The 27,632-nt window shown below is 41.6% G+C and overlaps 2 long non-coding RNA genes across 2 annotated transcripts; one reads left to right on the top strand and one right to left on the bottom strand.

The window, feature by feature from the left end:
• The first annotated feature begins 849 nt into the window (after positions 1-849).
• LOC148783175 (uncharacterized) lies at positions 850-20,173 on the top strand. Its single transcript, XR_016050493.1, has 2 exons — positions 850-1,735; positions 19,351-20,173. It is a non-coding gene; the product is annotated as an uncharacterized LOC148783175 (long non-coding RNA).
• Positions 20,174-22,910: 2,737 nt separating this feature from the next.
• On the bottom strand, positions 22,911-24,917 carry LOC148783174 (uncharacterized). Its single transcript, XR_016050378.1, has 2 exons — positions 24,790-24,917; positions 22,911-24,181 (listed from the first exon to the last, which is right to left on the bottom strand). It is a non-coding gene; the product is annotated as an uncharacterized LOC148783174 (long non-coding RNA).
• Between the last annotated feature and the right edge of the window lie 2,715 nt (positions 24,918-27,632).

Here is a 27,632-nt window from a genome sequence, read left to right as displayed (position 1 = left end):
TGTCTAATAAACATGGTGCTTTCGCCTCATTTGCTGTTGTGATACTACAAGGACCCGAGTAAGAAACCACAAGAACCCGAGTAAGAAAATATAATGTGACCCAAATTATTTATGATGAGTCCACCATATTCAGCTAGCCCTGGATTGTCTTCCATCAAAATTAAGTTTGAAGGAATTCGTTGGTGGTATCCAAACAACCTTCTTACGAGTATTGGTAGTAACACCTATGGTCGCCACTGCCAAGGGATTGTTAATGATAAGACTTTTAAGAATAAGTTCAATATCATTATGTGCAAAGAACCAATTGCCAAAATATTAAGTATTCAATTTTAGTGCAAACAGATTTGTAATTATACCATCAAAGACTCTTCTATTTCTTTCCTTCCACACATTCTACTAACCCAAATAGATATCCAAAGAATAATTCCCATCTTTGAAATATTGGGTGCAATCCATTGGTTGAGAAGAGCTCTGATATTTTGGGGAAACAATAATGACAGATTGAGGCACTACCGAGCCCAATCCCAAAGATATATAACAAAAGGGCAAGACAAGAAAAGATCTACCAAGCCCAATCCCAAAGATATATAACAAAAGGGCAACACAGAAAAAGATGCTACGTAGTTTCATCATTGTCGTTGCATAGGATACATACAATGGTGATAATAGGCCCCACTTTCTCGTTGTCAACAGTTGTAACAAACATAATCTTATCTTAAACATCACCAATTGTCGAATTGAAGAAGGCTCGAGTTCAAGAAATGATAGACATGAACTTATCTTCTTCAACCAACTACCTCCGTTAAAGAGGGAGAGATATTTTGGATTCTCTAGCAACTAATGTACCTAGAAGTAATGTGTCGAATAACAATGAGCTAGACCGCATAGAGAAAAAAAAAGAGCTTTGATAGTAATAGTAATCATGGTGTAGTTCAAATTTTTGCTACGTGAGCCTTGTCAAACCATTTGGTTCCTATTAGAGTTACTCATGTAATCCATTGGTCAAGGGTGTTTCTTATTTGCACAAAATGAGTGTAATTGAAAAAAATGTCTTTGTAAGTCCCAAAGTGTGAGTTTGGTTGTCTCAGTTGTGTAAATGCCTTATTTTTTTGACTTGAACGCAGTGCTCGCAAAACTGGCCGGTCAGAATCGAAACCAGATTCCGGTTAAGGTCTGTTTACGGTACAACTAACAAAACATAGCCTCCAGAAAAAAATCGGCCGGTTCGATATTGAACCGGCGATATTTTTCCAAAACCGGCTGGTTTTTTTATAATCGGTCCGGTTCGACTTTATATCGAGCAATATGATGATAAAACGGCGTAATGAAAATAACAACCGTTATTTGTAACAGAGCTCGTCATTTTGGCAGAACCCGTGATTCGCCCTTTTTGCAACCTTTTTTTATGCTTTTTACTGCCATTTTTTTTTTTCGCTCAGTTGTTGTACTATACCTTCAAATATTCTATAAATCCATCAATATTAAATCAAAAAATCTAAGATTGGGTCGTTTTTGGCTATTTTTAGGTGCGTTTTTTTGGCGTTCTTGAGTTTTTTATGAAAAATCTGCCAATCTAAGGATTTTGGGGTGGTTTTACATTTTGAGGTGGTTTTACATTTTTTTTCAATAAAAATTGGGGGATTTTAATCATCGCAGAGATACCTATATTTCTAGGCTCATGATTTCATTGAAATGGAGAGATTTGGAGCTCGATTTTGAGATTGAAGCAAACAAGGTAAGCTCGAACCCGATTTTTTTTTAATTTTTTTCTTAATTTCGCAGCCTTTTTTAGGATTATTGAGACAATACTTGACTGATATTATTTATTGCAGTCAATAAAAGAACGGATTTGAGAACCAAAAAAAAGATTTGGAGCTCGATTTTAGGAATATAGGGTTTCTTGAATAAAAATTGAAGAAATACATATTTTGGGTATGTAAATATGGATCTAATGGGATGCCACTGATTTTGTAAGAGTTTTTTCTAAATCTTTCTTTGTTTTAGGATTATTCAGCTTTCTTTATGATTAATCAGCCTTTTTTTCTCAAATTTTCTTTGTTTTATCTGAGACATAAGTTATGAGTTTCGTGAATTGTTATCTAAGGTTTAGTCATCATCTTCCTTATTTTTAATTGAATCAATGGTGTTTATCTGGTTCTAGAGTTTGCAAGTGCATTTGATGGTTTTTTTGTGTATTATTGATGAAAATGTGCTTCTATTCTTGTTATTTGATGGCATCATATTATGTTGTCTGTATATGTATTTGCTGATCTTCTGAAAAAAATTTCATGTTCAATTAATGGATTATTGTAGATTTTGTCGGTTTACTTTGTATTTCCACTATCTTTGTTGCACTGTCAAGTATCTCCCCTCCCCCTCTTTTTTTTTTTTTTTTTTTTCCTTGGAGTTTTCATGAAAGGAACTTATTACTGTATTTTTTTTGTTGAACACGGCGATACATTGATTTTGAAAGAGTTCTGATGGGTTGCGGGTTGCCACTGATTTGAGAGAGAGAGTTAACCAAAGGGTTTGAAGTTCCTATTTGTAATTCACTCCTCTGTGTCTGTCTCCTATTTTTCTTCTGCCTGTAACAACATCAGTAAACTCTCTCTCTCTGATCTCTGCTGTTCTAAAAAACAGTAACATATATGTCATGATTAGATCATATTTTTGACTTATATTCATCTTAAAATTATGCAAAATTGGTCTCCATATTCACATGACATTGTAATTCATAGATTAAGTTCAAAGCACCAAGATTTCACTGCTGGAAGAAACGTGAATTAAATCAAAGAAAGCAGCGTTGAATTCATTTCTCTTACGAATTAATTAAAACATGAGTGAAACACGTTCAATTTGTTTCACAAGGAGTTTTTGAACAAATATTTCAATCAAAACATGGATCTAACCTTTCAATTTTGCAGCTGGTTTTTCTCTAACAAAAATTCAGCAAAAGCAGGTGTATTTGACACTGAAATTTGTGGTAATTCTTTTCACAAAACTGATAAAGTTATGTTGATTCTAATAATCATGACCTCAATCATTCAGTTCAATCGCATATTTCTCAAAATCTTGTACAATGTTTGAACCCATTTGTAATGCTTTGGTAGCATAGTTTTGATGGTTATTTCTCAATGTTAATCTTTTGTGATTATTTTCACAATTAATTTTTTGAGATCACTAAAGTTTCCTTGTTGTCCTGGTTCTAAACATTAATGCCACTTTTTTTTGGCCTTGAGTTACTTTGGCGAGCATCAATACGAGTCTTCATCATATAATGTTGGAAATGCAGTCATTAATTTTTAGTGTGCAAATGCTCAAGCATTTTTTTTTTTGTTCATATACATGTAAATTAATCTTTGTTGTGATATCGCCATGCTTACAAGGTCCCTTAGTAGAGTGATCTTCCAAATAAATATTTTTTAATGAACTTTTATGTTCAAGAAACTTTACAAGAAAATAATAAGATGAGGAGGGGAGATGTGACATGGCAGTATGGCACAAAAGTGAATGACAAAGGAAAAGTTTGATGTAATTTTTGTAATAAGGAAATGAGTGGTTAGGTGCCTCGATCTCGCTCTCCGGATCCTTTTGGGGATCGGGCGGCACGAGTCTTAGGTTTCGAGGGAAGACCCGGGAAGTTTTTGAGAACGCTCTCTCGGGAACCTCGTTCGAGAACGGGGGTAGGTGTTACCAACCGGTGAGAGAGGAATTTAAGGTGGGTTCAGGACTTCCTTGGGCTGGTTTGCGTGGGCACCCTCTTAGATCACGAAGAAAGCCCCCCATTAATAAAATTGGTTCAGAATCACTTCCCTTGGCTTGTATTTTTCTTGTTTTCTGCAATCACACACATATGGTAAAGGTTATAAGACAGGTGGGTCAGACCTCACCCTTTTCCTCTTTGATGAACGTACACGAGCATGCACATTAAAAAAAAAAAAAAAGAGAAGAAAGACGGGGGAGAGAAGAATTCAACTAAGCGCGAATATCATAGCGGTGACTAAGCTGATGAATAATTGACCTGATGTGGTAGTAAAACGGGCTTGATAACTAAGACCGGCTCACAGGAGTACTACTAGATGTCATTACCAGTACCAACTAGCTAGGCACGATAGTTAGTCTGTCGTGACCATAAATCGGGCAAGGTAATCCTAGGAAGAGAGAGAAAACGCAGTCAGCACTAGGCTTCACTGACTGTGTTATATAGAGAAGAGGAGAGAAAAGATGCAATCGGCACTAGGCTTCACCGACTGTGCCTGAAGAAAAGAGAGAAGATGCAGTCGGCGCTATGCTTTGTCGACTATGCCTGAAGAAGAGAGAGAAAATACAGTCGACTCTAGGCTTTGTCGACTGTGTTAGAAGAAGAGAGAGAAATGCAGTATATGCTAGGCTTCGCTGACTGTGTCAGAAGAAGAGAGAGAAAATGCAGTCAGAGCTAGGCTTTACCGACTGTGTCAGAATAAGGATAGAAAATACAGTCGGCGCTAGGTTTTGCCAACTGTGTCAGGAGAAGAGAAAAGGAGAGACCTAGCCGACGCTAGGCTTGCGTCGGTTGTGATGGAAGAAAAGCAAGAGAGAGAGATCGAGCCGGTGCTAGGCTTCGCCGACTGTGACAAAAAGGGAGAGAGAGAAATATAACTAGCACTAGGCTTCGCTGACTGCAACGGAAGAGAAGGAGAAAGAGAAATCCAGCCAGTGCTAGGCTTCGCTGACTGCAACAGAAGAGAAGGAGAGAGAGATATCCAACCGGCGCTAGGCTTCGTCGACTGCAACAGAAGAGAAGGAGAGAGAGATATCCAGTTGACGCTAGGCTTCGCAGACTGCAACAGAAGAGAAGGAGAGAGAGATATCTAGCCGGTGCTAGGCTTCCCGACTGGCTTCAAAAGAAGAGAAGAGGGAGAGAAATCCACCCAGCGCTGGGCTTTGCCGACTAGCTTCAGAAGAGAAGGAGAGAGAGAATCTAGCCGGCACTAGGCTTCGCCGACTGGCTGAAGAAGAGAAGAGAGAGAGAGAAATCCAATCGGCATTAGGCTTCACCGACTTGCTTTAGAAGAAGAGAAGAGAGAGAAATCCAGTCGGCGCTAGGCTTCACTGATTGGTTTTAGAAGAAAAGAGAGAGAGAAATCCAGCTGGCGCTATGCTTCGCTGACTGTAACAGAAGAGAAGGAGAGAGAGAGAAATTCAACCAACGCTAGGCTTCACTGTCTGGATTCAGAAGAGGAGAGAGAGAGATCCAGCCGGCACTAGGCTTCGCTAACTGACTTCAGAAAAGAGAAGAGAGAGAGATCCAATCGGCGTTAGGCTTCACTCACTGGCTTCAGAAGAGAAGGAGATAGAGACGAGAAGAAGAGAGATAGAGATAAAAACGAGAAACTGGGGATGAGAGAGAAAGTTACCTGCCTGAAGGGTATCGACCCTTTTCTTCTCTCTCCTCTCTCTCTAAGACTTATCCAAGAACTTCAGCAATAATGGAAATTTTATTGAATCAATGAGAAATGAACCGAAGGGGTCCTTTAAAATTTAGCTTTGCATGTTTATATAGAATTGGCTTAAAACATGGGTGTACGCCAAAAAACTAGTCTCATTTAGGATAATTACAATTATTCTTAATTAAAGAAAATTAAGAAAATAAGGAGCAAAAGGACTGTTTTGCCCCTGCCAAACGATTCATCGAATTTCAGAATAGTCCCTGCTGCTGCCCTGGAATTGGTTGGATCTTCCGTGATTGATCCGAGGTTGCTCTGATGCCCATTTGATCAAAAGATGATCATTTTCTTTTAGGGCTCGGCATGACGATCATTTTGATACCAACTTCGAGCCATGAATTGTGTTTTTGAGCCACGATCACTAGACTTGAAATTTGCTTGAATCTTGGAAACTTATGATCGATAGTGCGCTCGTTCCTTAATGTTTTTCTATGATTTCTTCATCGTAGTGCACTAAGCATGCCGTCACGATCGCGTGGTAATAAATGGAACTCGATTTGGAGCCCGAACAAAGATTTCGTAACTTTTGAGTTTTGGCCAGAGTCTGGAATCCGACGGCTGGAATTTCAGTTATTTAATTGGCTTCGTGCATGAAATCTGACCGTCCATGTACATGGTTCGGTCCTATGATAGCCCTGGACCTTACGCACACAATGGAATTGGTTTCGCGTTGATCCGTTGCGTGAGCATCATGATTTGGTCCTTCAAACGAGCCGTGTCACTGCTAAATTTTCTACATCTTCTTCAAGGATCAACAACTTCTTTCTAGCATTTCTCTTTGCTCGGACATCGTCTCGGGGCGTACCACACATTTAAATGCTCGTCTCGACAAGACGAACAAGCTCACAAAATTTGAGCACGATCCGACTTGGAACGAGTGAGATATGGGCCTCGAAAGTCACTGCCTGTGACTGTGAAAACAACTACCTTTAATGGTATTTTGGTGCAGTGAGGCCATACGGGAATAGTGTGCGGCCTACTCCTTTTTAGTATTTTACTTATAACTTTGTCCTGGAGTACCCGATTAAGTCGAAACTTTACCCAGAAGGGTTTTTGATCGTCTAGATCCAATGGCGGTGGTCCCACATATGTTTGACACGCAAAAAATGTAGTTCCAGTTATTAGGTCTATTTTAGGGTGTTAGAGGCTAATTTTAGAAAATTGTTTCTTTGTGTTCCTTACCTTAGACACGTTGGAATGCGACAAAACTTGACAGGTGGCCTTTTGGAGTGCTTATAAAGATCTTGACCAGTTCTGGCACCATTCTGAGACTGTCAGGAATTTCCACTGTTTTCTAGCCTTTATTGACTTGCTTCTTATCAGGGACTAAGGTGCTGAAAAATACGTTCAAACAGCTTGCCTCGCCGAATGTTTGTGCTTCAAGAGAAGCGAGAAGGACAAATCGAAATATTTCCTTCGGCTTTTGCTTTTTTCCTTCATAGCCACAGGACCACATGAACGTCGAGGATATATTCACGCAATGGTGCAATTAGGATGCTCAGACGTAGGGATGTGTTGTTCGCAGGTCCGTCTATGGAGACTTTAGGGAGAGAAGATATTGTTTCGAGGGATCTGTTTCAGTCATCGTCCTCACCCTCTGGGACTCTCCTTGGTCTTGAGGGATCTTCTTCGGTCATTGTCCTCACCCTCAGGGACTCTCCTTGGTTTTGAGGATCTTCTCAAAGTCCTCACCCTCGCGTGAACTATTTTGGAGGGATTAGTATTTTACGTCCCCACCTTGTCGGACGGTACCTGTGACAGCCTTGTGATAATGACTGGGCTACGTTGTCACCCAGCCTTGAAGATGGGATGATGACTGGGCTACTTTGTCACCCAGCCTTGAAGACGAGATAATGACTGGGTAGGTTGTTACCCAGCTTTGATGAAGGGATAATGACTGGGCTACATTGTCACCCAGCCTTGAAGAAGGGATGGTCCTTGAAGAAGGGATAATGACTAGGCTACGTTGTCACCCAGCCTTGAAGAAGGGATGGTCATTGAAGAATGGATAATGACTGGGCTACGCCGTCACCCAACCTTGAAGAAGGGATGTTGACTAGGTTTTGTGTTCACCTAGTAACAAAGAAGGATGTCGACTGGGCTACGTGTTCGCCCAAGACTGAAGAAGGATGTTGAGGGATGATTTTAACGTCTTCACCCTGTTAGATGTCTTAATGATTTTTACCAGGTTTTTTGTGCCTGGATTGGCCGTGAATGACCTGGCGGGAAGATTTTAACGTCTGCACCCTATTGGACTTTTTGATGATTTTTTTGGTAGCCTCACCAGGTTTGTTGTGCATGGTTTGGTCGTGAATGATTTGGCAGGAAGATTTTAACATCTACACCCCGTTGGACGTCTTGATGATGAAAGGAGTGCCAGCTGAAGCCACCTGTGAAGACGAATGTTGCATCAACCTGATTTTATTGGTCTGAGCACCCTTTGAGGGTTTGCACTTGGACTTGGGAAGTGGTGCCGTAGAGACGGTTTTCATAAATCTCTTTTTATTCGGGGCTCTTTTACCCATAACCTCTCGGTCATGTCCACCTTTATTTTCTATTTTTACTCACGATGCCCTTTCGAGTTTTTACCGTGCCCTGGTTTTTTTTATTTATGGAACTCTCTTACTTATGGTTTCGTGACCATGCCCGTCCGTCATTTTTACTCATGGCGTTCCGTTGTTCAGGTATACACCATGCCTATTATTCATTTCTCTTTATTTTGTTTTTGTCTTTTTTTTTCGTGGTGGCGTGTTTAAGGTCATGCCTCCATGACTTATGCGAAGCCTTTTAATGTCATACGGCTAGGACCTGTACCATAATTTTAAGGTCATACAGCTGGACCGTAGCAATGCAGTTTTAAAGTCATGCTGCTAGGACCATGCGATTTAAGGTCATGCAACTAGACCTCCGCTACAGTTTAAGGTCATATAGTTTGGACCATACAGCTTAGGGTCGTGCATCTAGACTATTGTATGGGTTGCCATGTAGGTGAAACTCCATGGGGAATAGATCTGTGGATGACAATTCGACTCCTTAGGGACAAAATGGTTAAGGCCATACATAAGCAAAGGGCTCAGATGGAGATGGTGGCCCAAAGAGGGATGACGAATGGAAGCGGACTTCACTGGGGATTAGGGGGTAAACTTAGTCCCTGGGGTGAAAGATGAGACTATATGGAGAATTGGCTTATGATAGGTAACCCGACTCCCTAGGGATAAGATAACTTGGTGTGAACAGACCCACTGGGAATTGAAGAGATAAGAGTGACCCTAACTCCACTGGGGATAATGGGTTGCAGTATGGGTGTGACTCCTACTGGGGGATGAGGGACAATGGCCTGCTCCTGACTCCATTGGGGATGATAGGTCACGGCTTGGGTGCAACGGCCTGGCTGCAACTCCACTAGAGATAACAGGTCACGTCCTGGGTGCAACTCCACTAAGGATAGTGGTAGGACACACATGGTGGTGACCAGGTTCTAACACGCGATGCTAGCATGCGTGGCGTTAGCATGGGGAACGTAACACACACGACGGTGGTCTTGAAAGGTTGCGGTATTAACACGTGCGGTGCCAGCACAGATGGCAGTAAGACACGCTGTGCTAGTGTATGCAATGGCAACACATGCGGTGGTGACTTTAGAACACAGCCGACGCTAGTCACAACTGGCGCTAGCCTTTGAGAACGCAGCCAGCGCTAAGCCTTTAAGAACGCAGCTGACGCTAGGCCTTTGAGAATGCAGCTGGCGGTGGCCCTTTGAGAACACAGCCGGCACTGGTCAGAAGTTACACAGACGGCAGTGAGCTGTGTTTAGGCCTCGGGCCTAGGCCCAACCCGGTCTTGATCCCTGATGCATGGGGTTTCATGGGCGGCGGTAGGCCTTCGTTCGGGCCTCGGGTCTGAGCCCGACCCAGTCCGGCCCATTTGACCCTTGGTGTTACATGAGCGGCGGAGAAGAAGGAACACGTGCAGCGGTATGCGTGTGGCAGCATGTAAAGGGAAGTGCGTTTGACGACCGTCAGGGAATCCGTGAGAAGGATGCGCCCAAAAGGTCACGCGGGTGACAGCTCGAGTCATGCGTGCGAAGGACATGCGAGAGGCAGCTCGGGTCACGCGCTGCAAGAGATGCGTAGGAGCAGCGGCTTGTGAGGGACCTCATGGAGACATGTAAGCAATTTATAGTCGTGCGAATAGATTGCATGTCACGTAGTTTAAAGTCTTGCTACAGGGACGTGAGACATTTTTACTCGTGCTGTCCCATAAGGCAAGGTCAGCACACCTGTCATTTGAGAGGAGTGCCCCGAAGGGCTTTTACCACATCCCTTATATTTTGACACTCTTGCCCATAGTGCCCTTGTGGGTTTTCACTATGTCCGTCCTTTTTTTTTTTTGACATATTTTGCCCATGGTGACCTTTTGGGGATGCACACCATGTCCATCATTCATTTTTTTTTGACATTTTTACCCATGATGCCCTTGTGGGTTTTTGTCATGTCCGTCTTCTTCTTCTCTTTTTTTTTGCAGAAGCGTGTTTAAGGCCATGCCACCGTGACCATCAATTTGACGTGTGTTAAGGTCATCCGCTAAGATCTGAGGACATGTTTAAGGTCTTGCCTCCGAGAGCGTATGTTGTGCAGTTTAACATCATGCCACTAGGATATGTCTTATAGTTTTAGGGTCATATAACTTGGACCATGGCTATACAGTTTAGGGTCATGCAACCAGTACCATGCAGTTTAAGGTCATGTAACTAGACCTCCGCTATAGTCTAAAGTCGTATAGTTTGGACCGTGCAGTTTAGAGTCATGCATCTAGACCTCCACTATAGTTTAAAGTCATATAGTTTGGACCATACAGTTTAGGGTCGTGCATCTAGATCATCACTATAGTTTAAGGTCATATAGTTTGGACCATACAGTTTAGGGTCGTGCATTTAGACCTACGCTATAGTTTAAGGTCATATAGTTTGGACCATGCAATTTAGGGTCGTGCATCTAGACTATCACTATAGTTTAAGGTCATATAGTTTGGACCATGCAGTTTAGGGTCGTGCATTTAGACCTACGCTATAGTTTAAGGTCATATAGTTTGGACCATGCAGTTTAGGGTCGTGCATCTAGACCATCACTATAGTTTAAGGTCATATAGTTTGGATCATGGCTATGCAATTTAGGGTCATGCAGCTAGGACCGTCACTATAGTTTAAGGTCATATAGTTTGGACCATGCAGTTTAGGGTCGTACATCTAGATCATCATGTAGCATTGGATCACCTGTAGAATCATTCTACTAATTCAATCTCCCCATTGGTTATGACATCTTGGATAATGTCTCCGACGGTACAACACTCCTCAGTCTTGTGATTAAAGAACCTATGGCATTGGTAATAATTGGGTCGTCATCCCTCTCAACTTCATCTGATCTTTTTACCTTAGGTAGCTTGATCATCTCTTTAGATAAGAGAGTTTCAAGCAACTTGGGGATGATGCACTTGTCAAAGGAATAACTCTCGTGTCTGCTTCGGCCTGGGAAATGCTTGATTTTGTTCTTGGAGACATCGAGTTTTTTATTTCCTTGTGGCGATAGAGTTTGATCAACATAAGTTGGGGAGGTTTCTGGTAGCGATTCGGCTTTCCTGTCACTGAGGCATTGCATCTTTTCGACGCTTTGGTCACCATGCCTTTTATTAGTCCTCTGTTCCCAATCCGAAGAAAAGATGGAGAAGGGACTGATAGTGAGGGAGGCGAGGGTGGGAGTAGTTCATCGTTTGATAGCCCCATTTCGATGGCCAGGAGCGGTGCTTGAGAGACAGTAAATAGGGCTTGATGCCTTGAGGGGGTACACTCAAGCTTATGAGACTTCGGTACCGCTTGATGCACAGTTTCTATCATTTCATCTTTCGTCCTCATCTCAGCCTGTAACCACCTTACCGTGGCCTTAAGATGCGCAATCTCGTCTTCATAGGCTTTTGGTACTTCACTGATCACCACGGCTTCGACGCTAGTCGTACTTGGGGCTCCTTACCATTAAGAGAGAACCTGAACCTCTCATAGGACGACAAGCTCCCATCATCATCCTCGAGAGGATACATGAGGCATTCTCGACATGAGGAGAGTTGACAATTAGCTTTGCAAGGAGTCATGGCAATCTTAGGGCATGGAAGGGCCACTTGAACAGGGCTAGCATCAGGGGAAGCGGAGCTCGTTTCATCTTGTACTGGGAAGCATCTTTCCTTGAATGAGAGTGACGAGTTCTCATTAGTGGTAAGAATGTATGGGGGGAAGCAAGCAAGGGAAGTAGCATCATTAGGACCGATGCGAGTAGACGACTGTTCGTCACATGTCTAAGATTCAGTGATGAATCCCTGGAAAGATGGAAGGAAAGTGGCTAGTGGCAGGGTCCCCTTCTTATTCTGAAGGTCAGTCTTGACAATGGGTTTCTCAAACCCTTGCAGCGGCTCAACAATATCACTTTTCTCTTTAGCTTCATCTTGGGGAGCTTGGATGTCAAGGCAGACTTCGAGGGGAGATGATGAATCATTCTCTTCTATTATGGGAAGGGAACCTGTTTCTTCATGGATCAGATTCTCCACCACAAAGGGGTCATGGCCAGGCCCTTGGTGGGTTCAGCTTCCATTTCACTTGAGGGACCGGGGTTGCCTCGGAGCGATGCCTTCGGGCTTAACAGGAGTCTATGGGAAATTGAATCAGACCCACGAGCTACCCTGAGCTCCGTTTGCTCGAAGATGCCATTGCTCTCGGTGCCTCAACTTGAAAGGGGCTTGGGTGTCTGATAAGGTAATGGTACAATCAGCTCAGGATTGATGGGGTCATTGCGGTTATATTGACAGTTTGCTCCGTCAGTAGATTTGTCCTTGCCCCGAGTGGGACTTGAATCTTCATAGATAACCAGCTTCATCATGCCCCGAGTAACCGTTTTGGTGTTCTCCTCATTCGATGCTTTTGTGGCATCATCCTCATCAAGGGGAGTTAGGGGACGGAAATCGCTCTCGTCTTTGGCAGAGAAGTCTTCCAAGGTGTCCTTTTCTTCGCCTTTAGAATTAGGGGAAGTCTTGGATCTGTGCATGTGTGCATGTTGCTTAGGCGTGCTCTGGGCGGGCGGGGGGATTGGTGCGTGTGCGCCCTCTGCAGAAGGACTTTGGGTGACCTGGTGGTCAATCGGGGCTCGAGCAGCATGTCCAGCCTTAGGAGGCTCGGTGTCGTGAGCATGTGTGTGTGACGGAATGGCCATGTGACCATCCCTCACAGAGTGAACAAAAGTGCTAAGAAGGCAGACTAGGAGGTTCCCCTTCGTGTGCTCGGGCAGCCGCAGTAACAAAGCTGCCCCGAGCAGTGCAGTGCATATGCAAGTGGTGTGCAGGGCCTGGTCCAAGAAGAGCCGAAACCTGACAATGTTCCGAGGTAACCTGAGGGTTACCCCGAGGATGTGTAGGGCCAAGTCTAAGAAGACCCGAAATCGGACAGTGTCCTGAGGTAACCTGAGGGTCGCCCCGAGTGGTGCAGTGTTCATGTAAAAGAGGTGTAGGGCTAAGTCCAAGAAGACCTGAACCATGATTGTGTATAGGGGTAACGTGAGGGTTACCCTGAATGGTGGTGTATGCATGCAAAAACGGTGCAGGGCCATGTCCAAGAAGATTGGAACCCTGATCGTGTATCGGGGTAACTTGAGGGTTGCCTTCAGTGGTGGTGTATGCATGCAAAAGAGGTGCAGGACCAAGTCCAAGAAGACCTGAACCCTGATCGTGTATTGGGGTAACCTGAAGGTTGCCCTGAGTGGTGGTGTGTGCATGCAAAATAAGTGTAGGGCCAAGTCCAAGAAGACCTGAACCTTGATCGTGTATCTAGGTAACTTGAGGGTTGCCCCGAATGGTGGTGTGTGCAGGCAAAAGAGGTGCAGGTGCAAGGCCATGTCCAAGAAGATCAGAGCCCTGACCATGTCTCGAGCTAACCTGAGGGTTGCCCTGCGGTGTAGCTAGAATGGATGGTCCACTAGCTTTGGTGGGTGTGTGTGGGGTGGTGGCTTCAGAGCCGCCTCCTCATGGTGTCGAGCATCCTGTTACAGGGGCTCGAAGTGATAAAGAATGGGGGGTAACCTCGTGGCGACCCATAGGAGCGACGATAGACAAACTATCAGTCGTGGGAGAGGGAGGGCTAGCCTCCGGGCTGCCCCGAGCAGTGGGACTGGCAAGTGAGTCACCCGTAGTAGGGTGCGTACTGTGTGTGGTGGCATATGTGCCACCAATGCAAGGTGGGTCAGTAGAAGGTCCACCATTGCAAGGATGTAGGGAGTGAGGGACTTGTTGGTCCATCCTCGCCTCTTCCAGGTGATGACCCGAGAGCGCGACACAAGGTCGATGCCCAGGAGAAAGATCGGGGAAGAGGTTCGCAGAATCAGTTCCCGATGAAGACTCACGATTGCGGGGATCACGAAAGCCTTGACTCGGATGAAGGGTTAAGCAACCCCAAAAACAGATGTGTGTATAGTGAGCAGGAATAAAAAGAAAGAAAGGTCAAACAAGAACAATCCAACGATGGGGTAGTGTGTCCTTAGTGAAGTCGTCAAGCTGGTTAGGTGCCTCAATCTCACCCTCTGGATCCTTTTGGGGATCGGGCGGCACGCGTCTCGGGTTTCAAGGGAAGACCCGAGACATTTTTGAGATCGCTCTCTCGGGAACCTTGTTTGAGAATGGGGGCAGGTGTTACCAACTGGTCAGAGAGGAATTTAAGGTGGGTTCAGGACTTACTCGGACTGACTCGTGTGGGCGCCCGCTTAGATCACGAAGAAAGCCCCCCAATAATAAAATTGGTTCGGAATCGCCTCCCTTGGCTTGTATTCTTCTTGTTTTCTACAATCACACACATATGGAAAATGTTATAAGACAGGTGGGCCAGACCTCACCATTTTCCTCTTTGATGAACGTACACAAGCATGCACATTCAAAAAGAAAAATAAAAGAAGAAATATGGGAGAGAATAATTCGACTGAGCGGGAAGATCAGAGCGGTGATTAAGCTGATGAATAATTGGCCTGACATGGTAGTAAAAAGGGCTCAGTAATTAAGACCGGCTAACAGAATTACTACTAGACATCATTACCAGTACCAACTAGCTAGGCATGATAGTTAGTCTATCGTGATAATAAAGTGGGCCAAGTAATCCTGACACAAAAACATTACGGCTAGACGGCAAGACTATCATGAGAGGCTAACCTCAATCCCTCTTAGTCGAATGATGGAGTAACATGATGATGGTTATGAGGAAAGAATAAGAAATGAAGTAAGATAAGAAGGGAACAAAAGGAGGGAGGGAGACAAAAGGAAGAGAAGAGTACGAAAGGAGGGAGAATAAAAGAGAGAAAGAGAAGGAAGACGCAGTCGGCGCTAGGCATTTCTGGCTATGTTAGAAGGAAGAGACAGAAAACACAGTCGACGCTAGGTTTCACCGACTGTGTTATACAGAGAAGAGGAGAGAGAAGACACAGTCGACGCTAGGCTTCGATGATTGTGCCAGAAGAAGAGAGAGAAGATGCAGTCGATGTTGGGCTTCATCGACTATGCCTGAAAAAGAGAGAGAAAACATAGTTGGTGCCAAGCTTTGCCAACTGTGTCAAAAGAAGAGAGTGAAAATGCAGTCAGCACTAAGCTTCACCAATTGTGTCAGAAGAAGAGAGAGAAAATATAGTCGGTGCTAGGCTTCACCGACTGTGTCAGAAGAAGAGAGAGAAATGCAGTCGTTGTAGCCTTCGCTGACTGTGTCAGAAGAAGAGAAAAGGAGAGACCTAGCCGGCGCTAGGCTTACACCGGTTGTGATGGAAGAGAAGCAAGAGAGAGAGATTGAGCCGATGCTAGGCTTCGCCGACTGTGACAGAAAAGGAGAGAGAGAAATCCAACCGGCGCTAGACTTAGCCGACTGCAACAAAAGAGAAAGAGAGAGAGAAATCCAGCTGGCGCTAGGCTTTACCGACTGTAATAGTAGACAAGGAGAGAGAAAAATCCAACCGGTGCTAGGCTTCGCCGACTACAACAGAAGAGAAGGAGAGAGAGAAATCCAGTTATTGCTAGGCTTCACCGACTGGCTTCAAAAGAAGAGAAGAGGGACAAAAATCCAGCCAGTGCTAGACTTCGCCAACTGGCTTTAGAAGAGAAGGAGAGAGAGAAATCCAGTCGGTGCTAGGCTTCACCGACTGGCTTCAAAAGAAGAGAAGAGAGATAAATCCAGTCGACGATAGGCTTCACCGACTACTTCAGAAGAAGAGAAGAGAGGGAAATCTAGTCGGCGCTAGGTTTCGTCGACTGGCTTCAAAAGAGAAGAGAGAGAGAAATCCAGTCCGCGTTAGGCTTCGTCGGCTGCAACAGAAGAGAAGGAGAGAGAGAAATCTAGCCGGCACTAGGCTTCGCTGACTGGCTTCAAAAGAGAAGGAGAGAGAGAGATCCGGCCGGAGCTAGGCTTCATTGACTAGCCTCAGAAAAAGAGAAGAGAGAGAGATCCAGTCGGTGCTATGATTCACCGATTGACTTCGGAAGAGAAGGAGATAGAGACGAGAAGAAAAGAGATAGAGATAGAAATGAGAAATAGGGAAGAAGAGAAAAAGAGGGAAGGAGAGAGAAAGTTACCTGCCTGAAGGGTACCAACCCTTTTCTTCTCTCTCCTCTCTCTCTCTCTCTCTCTCCAAGACGTACCCAATAACTTCAGTAAGAATGGAAATTTTATTGAATAAATGAGAAATGAACCGAAGGGGTCCTTTACAATTTAGCTTTGCATGTTTATATAGAATTGGGCTAAAACATGTGTGTACGCCAAAAAACTAGCCTCATTGAGGATAATTACAATTATTCTGAATAAAAAAAATAAAAAGATAGGGTGCAAAATGACTGTTTTGCCCTTGCCTAACAATTCATGAAATTTCAGAACAGTTCCTGTTGCTGCCCTAGAACTTGCTTTGATCTTCCATGACTGATCCGAGATTGCTCTGATGCCCGTTTGATCAAAAGATGATCGTTTTCTTGTAGGGCTCGGCATGTCGATCATTTTGATGCCAACTTCGAGCTATAGAACGTGTTTTTGAGCCACGATCACGAGACTTGAAATTTGCTTGAATCTTGGAAACTTCAGATCGATAGTACGCTCATTCCTTAATGTTTTTTTGTGATTTCTTCATCGTAGTGCACCAAGCATGCTGTCACAATTGTGTGGCAACAAACAGAACGAGATTTGGAGCCCGAATCTGGAATCCGATGGCCGGAATTTCAGTTACTTCGTCGGCTTTGTGCGTAAAATCTGACTATCCATCATGTACTGGGTTTTGTCCAATGATAGCCCTGGACGTTACACGCATAATGAAATTAGTTTCGCATCAATTTTTTGAGTGAGCATCGTGATTTGGTCCATCGAGTGAGGCATGTCGCTGCTGAATTTTTTGCAACTTCTTCACGGATCGGCAACTTGTTTCTAACCTTTCTCCCTGCTCGAACATCGCTTCGAGGCATACTACATAACGAAACGCTCGACTTGACAAGATGAACATGGTCAAAAAATTTGAGAATGATCCGATGTGGTGCAGTAAGGCCACATGGGAATAGTGTGTGGCATAGCCCTTTTTAGTATTTTATCTATAACTTTGTCTTGGAGTACCCAATTAAGTCGAAACTTGACCCATAGGGGTTTTCGACTATGTCGGATCCAATGGTGGTAGTCCCATAGCTGTTTGACACATTGAAAATGTAGTTCCAGTTATTGGGTCAGTTTCAGGGTATTAGAGGTCAATTTTTCGAAACTTGTTTCTTTGTGTTCCTTACCTTAAACATGTCGGAATGCGACAAAACTTGACAGGTGGCCTTTTAGAGTGCTTATAAAGATCTTGACCAATTCTGAGGCCATTCTGAGACTATCGAGAATTTCTACAGTTTTGTAAGCTTTATTGATCTGCTTCCTATCAGGGACCAAGGTGCTGAAAAATACGTTTAAACAATGGGTGGTGGTATTTATCGCCTAAATGAATGTCTTGCTTGGGTAAAGGGTAATGTCACCGGTTGTAAAGAAGTGCCACCGGAAGTAAAACAACAAATGTTAAAATTAATTATAAAAGGAAAAAGAAAAAAGGTGAGAGAGGAAGGGATGCAGAGGAGATAGGGAGGGGGTACGAAAGTCCAATAGATGAGGAAGAGGACCAAGAAGTAGAATTCGATGCGGAAATGGAATGAGCTAGGATTGCCAGTCTCCAAGAGCTTAATTATAGACAAATGGAAATTCAAGAGATGTATGGGAGAAGGGATGGTGCATCCAATAGCCGTCAACCTCAAGAACCTGTAGTACCGGGTAGGGGAGGATGCGGGCTTTCATTGCTTAGGTCCACATCTAGTAGATTGAGACGTAGTTTCTCTACTGGTTGATCCTCTTATAGTCGGCCATCTACTACTTAACGACATGAACCCATAGATGTGCCACCAATGACCCACGAATCCTTTGGACTTGATCCCCACAAGCCACAATATCATAAAAAATAAAATAAAATTTTCGTTAGCAGGTGTATTAATAGAAAATGCGAGAAAGATGATTAACATGTTCTGTATGCTAATGCACTGCCATTTACTTATGCGAGCTCAAACTTCTACCCACAAATGTTAGCTTCTATAGTTGAGGCTGGGCTGGGTGTTAGAGGTCCAACTGCGAAGGAGCTTGCATGGCCATGTTTAGAAGCTGCTGTTCATGATGTCGATAAGCATATTGCGCAGTTCAAGGTCTGTTATCCATGTCCAGGAGTGACTATTATGACTAATGGTTGGAAGGACAAGTCTCATAGGTATCTTGTCTATTTTTTAATAAGTTACCCTAGGGGCATTGTTTACCACTCTAGCATTGATTTATCAATAAAAATACATATTGAGAGACTGATAAACGCACTCTTGGATAAAATTGTAGATGAGGTTGGGCCTGAAAATATGGTTCAAGTAGTGATTGATAAGGTTGCGAACTAAAGAAAAACATATTTGTTGCTAATGGAGAGAAGACCCAATCTTTATTGGACTCCTTGTGCTGCCCATTGTGTTAATTTGATACTTAAGAAAATAGGGAAACTTAAGACTGTTAAAACTTGTATTTTGAAGTGCAAGTTGATTACGAGATTTATATACAATCACACGTACCTCCATATTTGATGAGAGAGCATTGCATGCGAAAGATTGTCAGGGAGTCCTCTACTAAGTTCTCTACAACGTTCCTTACTATACAATCGATATTGGTTGACAAGGCAGGATTGAGGTCAATGATATGCTCTAATGAATGGAAGACTGATAGGGCAGCAATAAGTCAACATGGAAGGCAGGTTGAAACCATCATTGTCGATCGGAGCTTCTAGGCCCAATGTAATAATGTTGTTTATGTAACTGAACGTTTAGTGCGGGTGTTGAGGTTAGTTGACTCTGATGATAAACCCACAATGGGGTTTTTGTTTGATGCAATGAGACACGCAAGGGAAGCTATATTTGAGAATAACATATGGACTAAAGAGATATTTGAGATCTTTGATCATAGGTGGAGAGACCAACTGCACCGGGATATCCATGCAGTAGGTAATTTGTGATTCATTGTCGCAATTCATGATTCTTTCTCAACTCTGAGTAAAGTTACCGTAATTAATAATATAACAAACCATGTGTCTTTCTTAATCCATAAAACTTGTACTCCAATGCCACCTTAGATGATGCAGATATCATGGAGGGGGTAATGAATTGTATTTCTATGTTGTACTAATTTCTTGTATATGCATCTTGTTATTTTTAGCTTATCATGTGCATTAAATCAATTTATTTTCTATTGTTAAGTGTTTCTATGTTTGTCTGTGTCAAGACAATGGTGGACGATACATGAAATTCGAACAAAGCAATTGCAACAGATTGCAGTTAGAATTTTGAGTCAAACCTGTGCTTCCTCGGGCTGTGAGAGAAACTGGAGTACATTTCAGTGGATACACGCCCCGACGCGGAATAGGTTAAAGACTCAGACGTTGCACAACTTGTTGTACGTTCAATACAATTTGAAATTGAGAGTTAGACATATAAGGAGGATCCGCACAGACTACACGCCGATCAAGCTTGATTACATCTTCTAGAGGGATCTCGCCGATGAGTGGGTATCACTAAGGACCCCACTAATAGATCAGGATTGTCTTAGTGGGGCAGTTGCCGATATGGATGATAATGTAGATGTTGTAGCATCCAATAAAGGAGACATGCCAATGGACATGGATGACGATTATACACATGATGAAGATGATGCGCAGGATGATAAGGAGACAGATGAGACAATGGAAAACAACTGGCGAGATCCAGTCATCCAGGAATGTGAAGGGGCACAACATGATGCGGTGCCCGATGACAGGAAGAATTAATGAGATTAGCTCGGAAGGAAGTCCAGGCATTGAGACGTAGCAGTTACTCAACAAGGGAGAGACAAAGCGTACCGTCACCGTAACCTGGTTATTTATGATGATGACAATATTGAAGTTGCTGAGGGCCATAACATAGAACAAGATTTTTTGCCCCGTAAACTCTTATAGTGAAACACAACAGTACCATGATCCTCGTTGCCACTCTCATTACTACTAGCGATTGTTAGTTGGACTTTGTAACTTCATTTAATTGAATTAATGTCAAATTATAAATTGTCTTGCATATCTTCATAGTATTCAAATATTAATTTATATAAAAAGTTGTTTAAATGTTTTTTGTAAGATAAATGCATGTAATATGATAGTATACACTTAATCTAAGTTTGTCTAATTTTTTTTAATTTTTTTTTAAAATTTTTTTGAAGGTTTTTTACACATTTTTACACATTTTTTTATAAAAAAAATCTACTTGACCAGTTAGTCCGGTTCCGGTTCAAACCGCTCCCAGCCCCTAAACTGGTTAAGAGTTCTGGTTCGATTTTGTGAACACTGCTTGGACGCGGTCCACAAAAATATTTGGGGGGAGAAAACACCTTTTCATTCTCCACTCCTGGTGTATAGGGGTGAAAATGGCTCGATTGGGATCCGGATCTGGGTGGATCCGGATTAGGATCTGATCAGGTCCTGGATATTTGGATCCAAATAGTATACATCGAATCTGGATTACTATATATATATATATATATATATATATATATATATATATATATATATATATATATATATATATATATATATATATATATATATATATATATATATATATATATATATATATATATATATCCTTTTTAAAAAGACCAGATTGGATCCGAATCTGGATTTCGAATCCAAATTTAAGGTCCATACCAGGATGCAAATAGGGTCTGAATTCCGGATTTCGGATCCCGATTGAGTCAATTCTCACCCAACTGGTGTAAGACCCTATGTCACTCCATTCATGCACCTTCTTAATAAGCCATTGAACTTTATGTGTATTAATCATTTATCACTCTATTTCTTGCCATGTTTTTGGTTGATCGTTTCTTACTATACTTACCACCCATGTTTTTGGGTAACCACATTGGCCCTTAAGGGTGAAACAAATTCGTATCATATACAAACCTTCTTTAATAAGGTACTATTTATACACATCCTTTATATCCAAGAGAAACTCCATTATTCTCGATCAAGGATGATAGAAATGAATCACGATGACTAGACATTGAAGCTCTAACAGTTCGTCTCTGCCATAAATAGATTCATGATATCGTATTATGCCCCCTTAGCAAGCCAAGGTACATTATGTACACCTGTACAACTTAGGGTAAATAAGAAAATAGAAAAATATAAAAATAGAACCATTGTACATGATTTGGATTGTTTTGGTACATATTGATGAGTTTTTCTAACCGTATGCCCTACTTTATATTTTGCTCTTTTTTTGCATTTTTTTAAATGCCCCCAACTATAAATCAATTTTTTTAAATTCATGTTTTATATATTTTTAATCCTATTTGGACTTTTCAGGTTGCATTTGGTTTTATTTAATTTTTCAAGGGATTTTGGGCCTCCTACAGTATTTCAAGGGATTTCAAGTTGCTTTTCAGTTTTTATTTTAATTTTTAACATTTTTTTAATTTTTAACATTTTTTTTATTTTTCAAGGGATTTTGGGCCTCCTACAGTATTTGGGCTAGTGAGACTCGCCTTGGACAAAGGCCGAGTATGAAAATACTGATTGTACCATGCACAAAATGGTTCTGATTAGGACATGTAAAGCTTTGCAAATACCTTTTGAAGACTCTCTCTATCCTTGCATTGACGCCTCTCTCTCTCTCCATTTTGTATTTCTCTCTCTTGATTTCCTCTATTGTATTTTTTATTGCGCCTACACAAAGAGCATGAAAAGAAATCTCTTCTACGGAGATTATGGGCATTTCGGTTAACTCAAATTTAAGGATGCGCCCTAAAGATAATAAAAGATAGTATTTTCTCTAGGGATTTTTTTTTTTAAGGGTACGGTTTGTATAGATCCTAGGCTCTAAACAATCAAATTGAAGCCTACCTTCAAATAGTGTTTAGAAATGTGGTTTCAATACTGTGGTAGCCTTAAAATGTATTTTCATTTTTATTTATAAAGTTTACAACTTTAAAAATAGTATCGATCAACAGATCTATAAAAACTTGAAAATCTTGAAAATTGTCCAAAAATGCGTTACAAAATACACTATTTTCAAAACTTGAAATCTATTGTTTACTCATGTCCATACATTTGGATGTCGAGATTATCAATTTGATGATATTTGGACAACAAGACAACTTTTTCTATTGAAATTTTGGAGGTAGGCTCTTTTTTTATTGTTTAGAGCCTCTGCTTTATATAAACTTTTCCTTTTTTTTTAATTCTCAATCTCTCTCTCCACCCCACCAATGGCATTATTCTTGGAGCATCCCCTCTGGCAGAATTTTTTGTTCTCCCTCATCAGTCTTGGTCACCGTTCTTAGATTACCTCTCTCTATAGCATTATTTTTCGAGTACCCTTCCCCTTTTATCACCTCTCTCTCTTTGTTATTAGGGAAGCTCTCTCTTTTACCATTCTTGGACTCTCTCTCTCTATATTCTTCAAGTGTCGCTATCTCTGTCACCATTTTTGAAGCGTCTCTCTCTCATATATCATTCTTGGCGTTCTTGGAGAACCTCTTTCTTCCACCATTTTTGGAGTCCCTCCCTCTCTCTCTCTATCTCTCTAGCATAGGTCTTGGACAGTGGCAATGCGTATCCATTTGTTTTATTGTTTTTTGAGCAGCCAACTCTGTCTGCCTTATATTCTTCGCTTTTCGTTTTTTCTCAATTCAATTTCTTAAACGTTTCTGCAATTTTGATTCTTAGCTAAGATAGCAATGTTGGCCCAAATACATTGGTTCTTTTTAGTTTCAAAGGTAAATAAAGTTAAAGTAACATGTTGGGTCTTGAACTCTATCAGAAATATTAACAAATATATAACATGCAACTCTTATCAAAACAGTCACAAAAGCTTGTTTTAAATTTTGTTAGGACTCAAAAGTGATGCACAAAGATCATTAACTTTATACTCTACAAATGAATCAAAGCCAAAAATGTATTGCAATTATTGTAAATCTCTTCTAAGCAACTCCAGTATAATTTGCAACAAGCATGTGCTCATAAAAAACCCAATATAAATCATTTAAACAAAAGAAAATGATGCCCAATAATTTTTCCCTTGCTCATATAATCTTTCCCAAACTTCAAGTACTATTTAAAAAACATGATACAAACTCACCAAATTCATAGAGATTTGCAAGCCTAATTTTGTAGCCTTTCTAGATAGATAAACTTGTTGAGAATTAGTTTTGTATGAAAATATTGTGTAAGCGGGAAAATAAACTTGCTGCAAAACAATAGTTAGGAAATAATTTAGATAGAGAAACTACTGTGAGATGTAACACGGTGATGGAATATATCATGTGATACTGGAGGGCTCTCACAAAGTTGAGAGGCATGTCCCTTGTACCCAGTTCATACGGAAGCGTAAGAGAGACAAATATGCTTTAGCGAGAGAGAGTCATAAAGAAGCTTAAGAGAGACAAAGATGTTTTAGAGAGAGAGAGAGAGAGAGAGAGAGAGAGAGAGAGAGAGAGAGAGAGATTGTGTAAAGATATCCAAGCTTCCCCAAAACGTTTTCCTATACATAGCTACAAAAGGAAAAAAAAAATAGAGACTTGTAAAGAGAGAGGCCAAGTGTTGCCTCTCAATGACCATTTGTCCCTTGTAATTTTATTTTTCTCATCTTCAAGCACTAGCATCTTTTAAAATCCATTTTAAGTGGGGTAGAAAACAAAAAAAAAAAAAAAGGAATTAATTTAAAAATTTGGGCCCTTATTCTTGAAAATATTTAAAAATACATTTCTTTTAACATTCCCCCACTTGTTTCAAAATACTTGTAAAACCATTATACAAAACTTTAAGTAGCTATATAAAAGTTGCTTGAGCTGTATATTGTCAAACAACAAATCCATACATACATATGATCCATCACTCAATCGCATCGACCGCAGATATTCCCATGCCTATCAATTGTCGTGACGTATAGTGTGAACATCAACCATATCATGAACTTCACCTATATGCTTTTAGATTAGTAGACTTGCACTCTCTCGCTATTGTCCTCCTAAAAGCATTGGACACTCACACCATGAAATATACATCACCGAAAGGAGTCTTTGTCATCTGAAAATGTGAATAACCATCAATACAGTGATACACTTTAAAAATTTTGGCACCTTGCTTGCAAAAAAAAAAGGGGGTGGGAGAATGAGAACCCAAGTCCAAGTTCATTACCCATAACTTTAGAGAAAGCAAATGATGCCTCAATGGCACGCCAAGTTTTATGAAATTTCGGCAGCATCTCCTTTGTATGCAGCAGATTTGGTGAAAAAGGTGATGGCTATTCCAAGTCACCCTGAAGGATTCAAAAGGCGCGACTATAGGTCGAGCCCATCAAAAAATATGCCCCTGAAGAGCCTTCTTTTTCAGCATGGAGAATGCTTAACCATGCATAAAAGTGCTTAATTATGCATAAAAGTGCTTAACTGTGCCAAACTATGCATAAAAGTGCTTAACTATGCATTAAAATATCAAACCATGCACTCATAAAAATGTCAAACTATGCATTAAGGGGCTATACTATGCATAACTATGAACAAAAATGTCAAACTATACATAAGGGTGCCAAGTCATGCATAAGAGATGCTTAACAATGAGAAAGATGAAGATATGAGATATGAGATCATCAAAAGGCATTCAAAATGCTAAAGAAGAACAAAGAAGCTTATTACCTTGTTCATGGCTTTGAGATGCGCTAGCCATGTCCACCACAAGCCAAAAGTCACTTCAAAAGCTCACTTTCTCACTCCAAGGGAGTGCTCGTTACTTTTTCTCTCTAAAAATGAAGAAATAAGGAAGTGTTTAAAATGGGAGAGCTCTACCCCTTTATACATGGTAAAAAGGTAAAAAATGGGGTTTTCACAATACCCCTATTCCCACTTGTCCGTTCCTTGGAAATGGTCATTTCCATGAAGATCAAGGGCCTCGAGGTCAAGAGGAAGAGACTAAATGACTGGTCCTGTCCTTGAGTCTAGCCTATGCACAAGAAAACCCCAAGGGTAAAGATTTCCAAAATGAGCAAATGGATCGGAACGCGATGGGGTCGGGCCTGCAGCAAAGAGAATTTCGTCAAGAGTTGGGGGAAGGCCCACCCAAAGGTCGGGTCAGCTCAAAAAGGGGGCCACCAAGCCCACCAAGTGTGGGACTGACCCATCCCTCCCTTTGCTCTCCCTCACCCTCTCTTATCTCTTATTCTCCAAGCGGGACGGCTATGCCACACTCACATTCTCTGTATCTCTCGTCCAAATGGGGCGGCTAGCCCGCCCCACTCTTTGACTCTCATTCTCTCTCGCACAAATGGGGCAGCTACACCACCCCATTTCTATGCACACTCCTCTGCCCCCTCCCATTACCCCAAATGGAGATGGCCATGCCACTCTCGCACCATTTTCGTGCCGGCCTTCAAGACTCGTACGGTGCACTCGGTCTCCATGGCCCTTATGGTACCCAAGACCCGCATAATGCCTGGTGCACATTGCCCTCATGGCTTGTTCGGTGCACATAGCATTCATAGCTTGCTTGGTGCACATAGCCCTTACGGCTTGCTTTGTACACATAGCCCTGCACATAACATTCATGGCCTAATCGATGCACATGGCATTCACAACCTTCAAGGCTCTCACAATAGGAGGGCCATCTCTTAACCATCAGGTCCCAAGCATCATAACCGGCTATCTCAAAATGGCCATACCAATCCCCAGAGGAGTAGACATTACCACCCATCCTCCCCCACAACCCCCAATCATCTCAATGACTCACCTTTGAGAAGCTTATCAATCAAGAGGGCATCAAAAAATACCTCCACTCCTAAGTGAGTCGTAACCCTCTTTCCAAGCGCTAGAGAAGCACTCGACCCCTCCACAGTTGAGTCTTGACCCTCCTTTCACTCAACCTCATGAACTACACCAACCCAGTAGTCCCATACCCCATTCACCTCATAAAGCAAACCTCCACACAAACCCCAGTCGAATCACACCTCCATTCACTTCAAATACCACTCAAATCCCCAAGTAGTCATCCTCACCGGACCACCTCACCCCAATTGATTCGACGTAATTTTGTCACCCATCGAGCATCATTCAACGCCACGAATGAGCGCTCTCCCCTCTAATGCCAATCCCATCCCCAGTGAGCCTCCATCATGTGCAGCACTCATACCCTTGAATGACCACCTAGTTGGAACCCTCCACTGTGGATCAATCCAACATCCTCATCTTCATGGAGCATCATTTAAGATCGTCATCTCAAAAATATTTTCACCCCCATAGAGTCTCATAAAAAAGCTTTCCATAGCTTCAAATGAATCATCACCCATTCAGCCCTATACCCAATGAACCTCGCATAAATTGCTTATCATCCCTAGTTAGTCTCATTCAATTACAAACTCCATATAAACCCACCTTTCCATCCCCACAACCAATAAGGGGACCTTCCCATTTACCATCATACATCTCATCATTGACCAAAAAAATATAGAAGGACAAGGCCACTAAGCCATGGGTAAAAGAGCCGGAAACAAGAAAAACGGGCATGGTGAAAACTTGAAAAGGCGCTATGAGTAAAAACAAAAGAAGAAAAGACGAATATGGATACGAAGCCATGGGTAAAACAACTAAAAAGAAAAAAACACAGCACATTGAAAATATGAAAGGGCACCATGAGTAAAAATGAAAATAAAGGCAGATGTGACCTTGAAGTCATGGATAAAAGAGCATAATACCATGTTCTATTACTTTGCTAATACACTCTACTAGGTCTTGTTTGAGTATCTTAAATCTTTGATTTTATCGCTCAAATATTTGATGTAGAGGCTCCATAACTAGACCATCAGTCATTTGTTATCAACACAAATCTCAAGGCTCTGATACCCAACAGATGCAAGGAACAAAATAATAACATGAAAATAATAAATAATAAAATAGATTTTAAGATATTATACCCTGTCGTTGGGCCTGCAAGGGAATCTACGCCAAGATTTTTTCATACGATCAAACTCTTTACTTAATCGCTAATAATCCATCTCTCTCTAACATCCACGTGAAACCCCACAATTTTAAGAAGCCCTCACCTATATCAACCCCTATAAAAGTATAAACTATATCCCCATAAAAATCTATTTTAACAAACTCCCATATAGAATTTTATTATTCTACCCTTTAAATCTCTACAACTAAAGAAGACAATAACAACCTTTAAGAAAACTAAAATCTCAAATATCAAATATTCTAAAATTAAAAGATATAATATAAAATAAAAAATTAAACAACTATGGTTTTTTATTGGACATGGTTTGGTAGGGCTGCAGCCCTATCAAAATAAGTAAAGCCTTACCTCATAACTCAACAAACATTGCAATTCAAGTGTTGAAAAACCTGTAATCAATCATCTCAGCATGAACACTATGGTTGCAAAAAAAAGTAGGATTTCAAATTTAAAAGATATTGTATATTGCAATAAATCATCTAGACCATCCATTTCACCCTAAAAGTAAAGGTTAAAAGATCCCTAAGATCCG

The sequence above is a fragment of the Amborella trichopoda genome, chromosome 2, assembly GCF_054954075.1.
Source record: "Amborella trichopoda isolate Santa Cruz 75 chromosome 2, AtrichopodaSantaCruz75HAP2 v2.0, whole genome shotgun sequence".
Classification (NCBI taxonomy): Eukaryota; Viridiplantae; Streptophyta; class Magnoliopsida; order Amborellales; family Amborellaceae; genus Amborella; species Amborella trichopoda.
The sequence above is the reverse complement of the archived record's forward strand: the minus strand, read 5'-3'. Positions and strand labels throughout refer to the sequence as shown.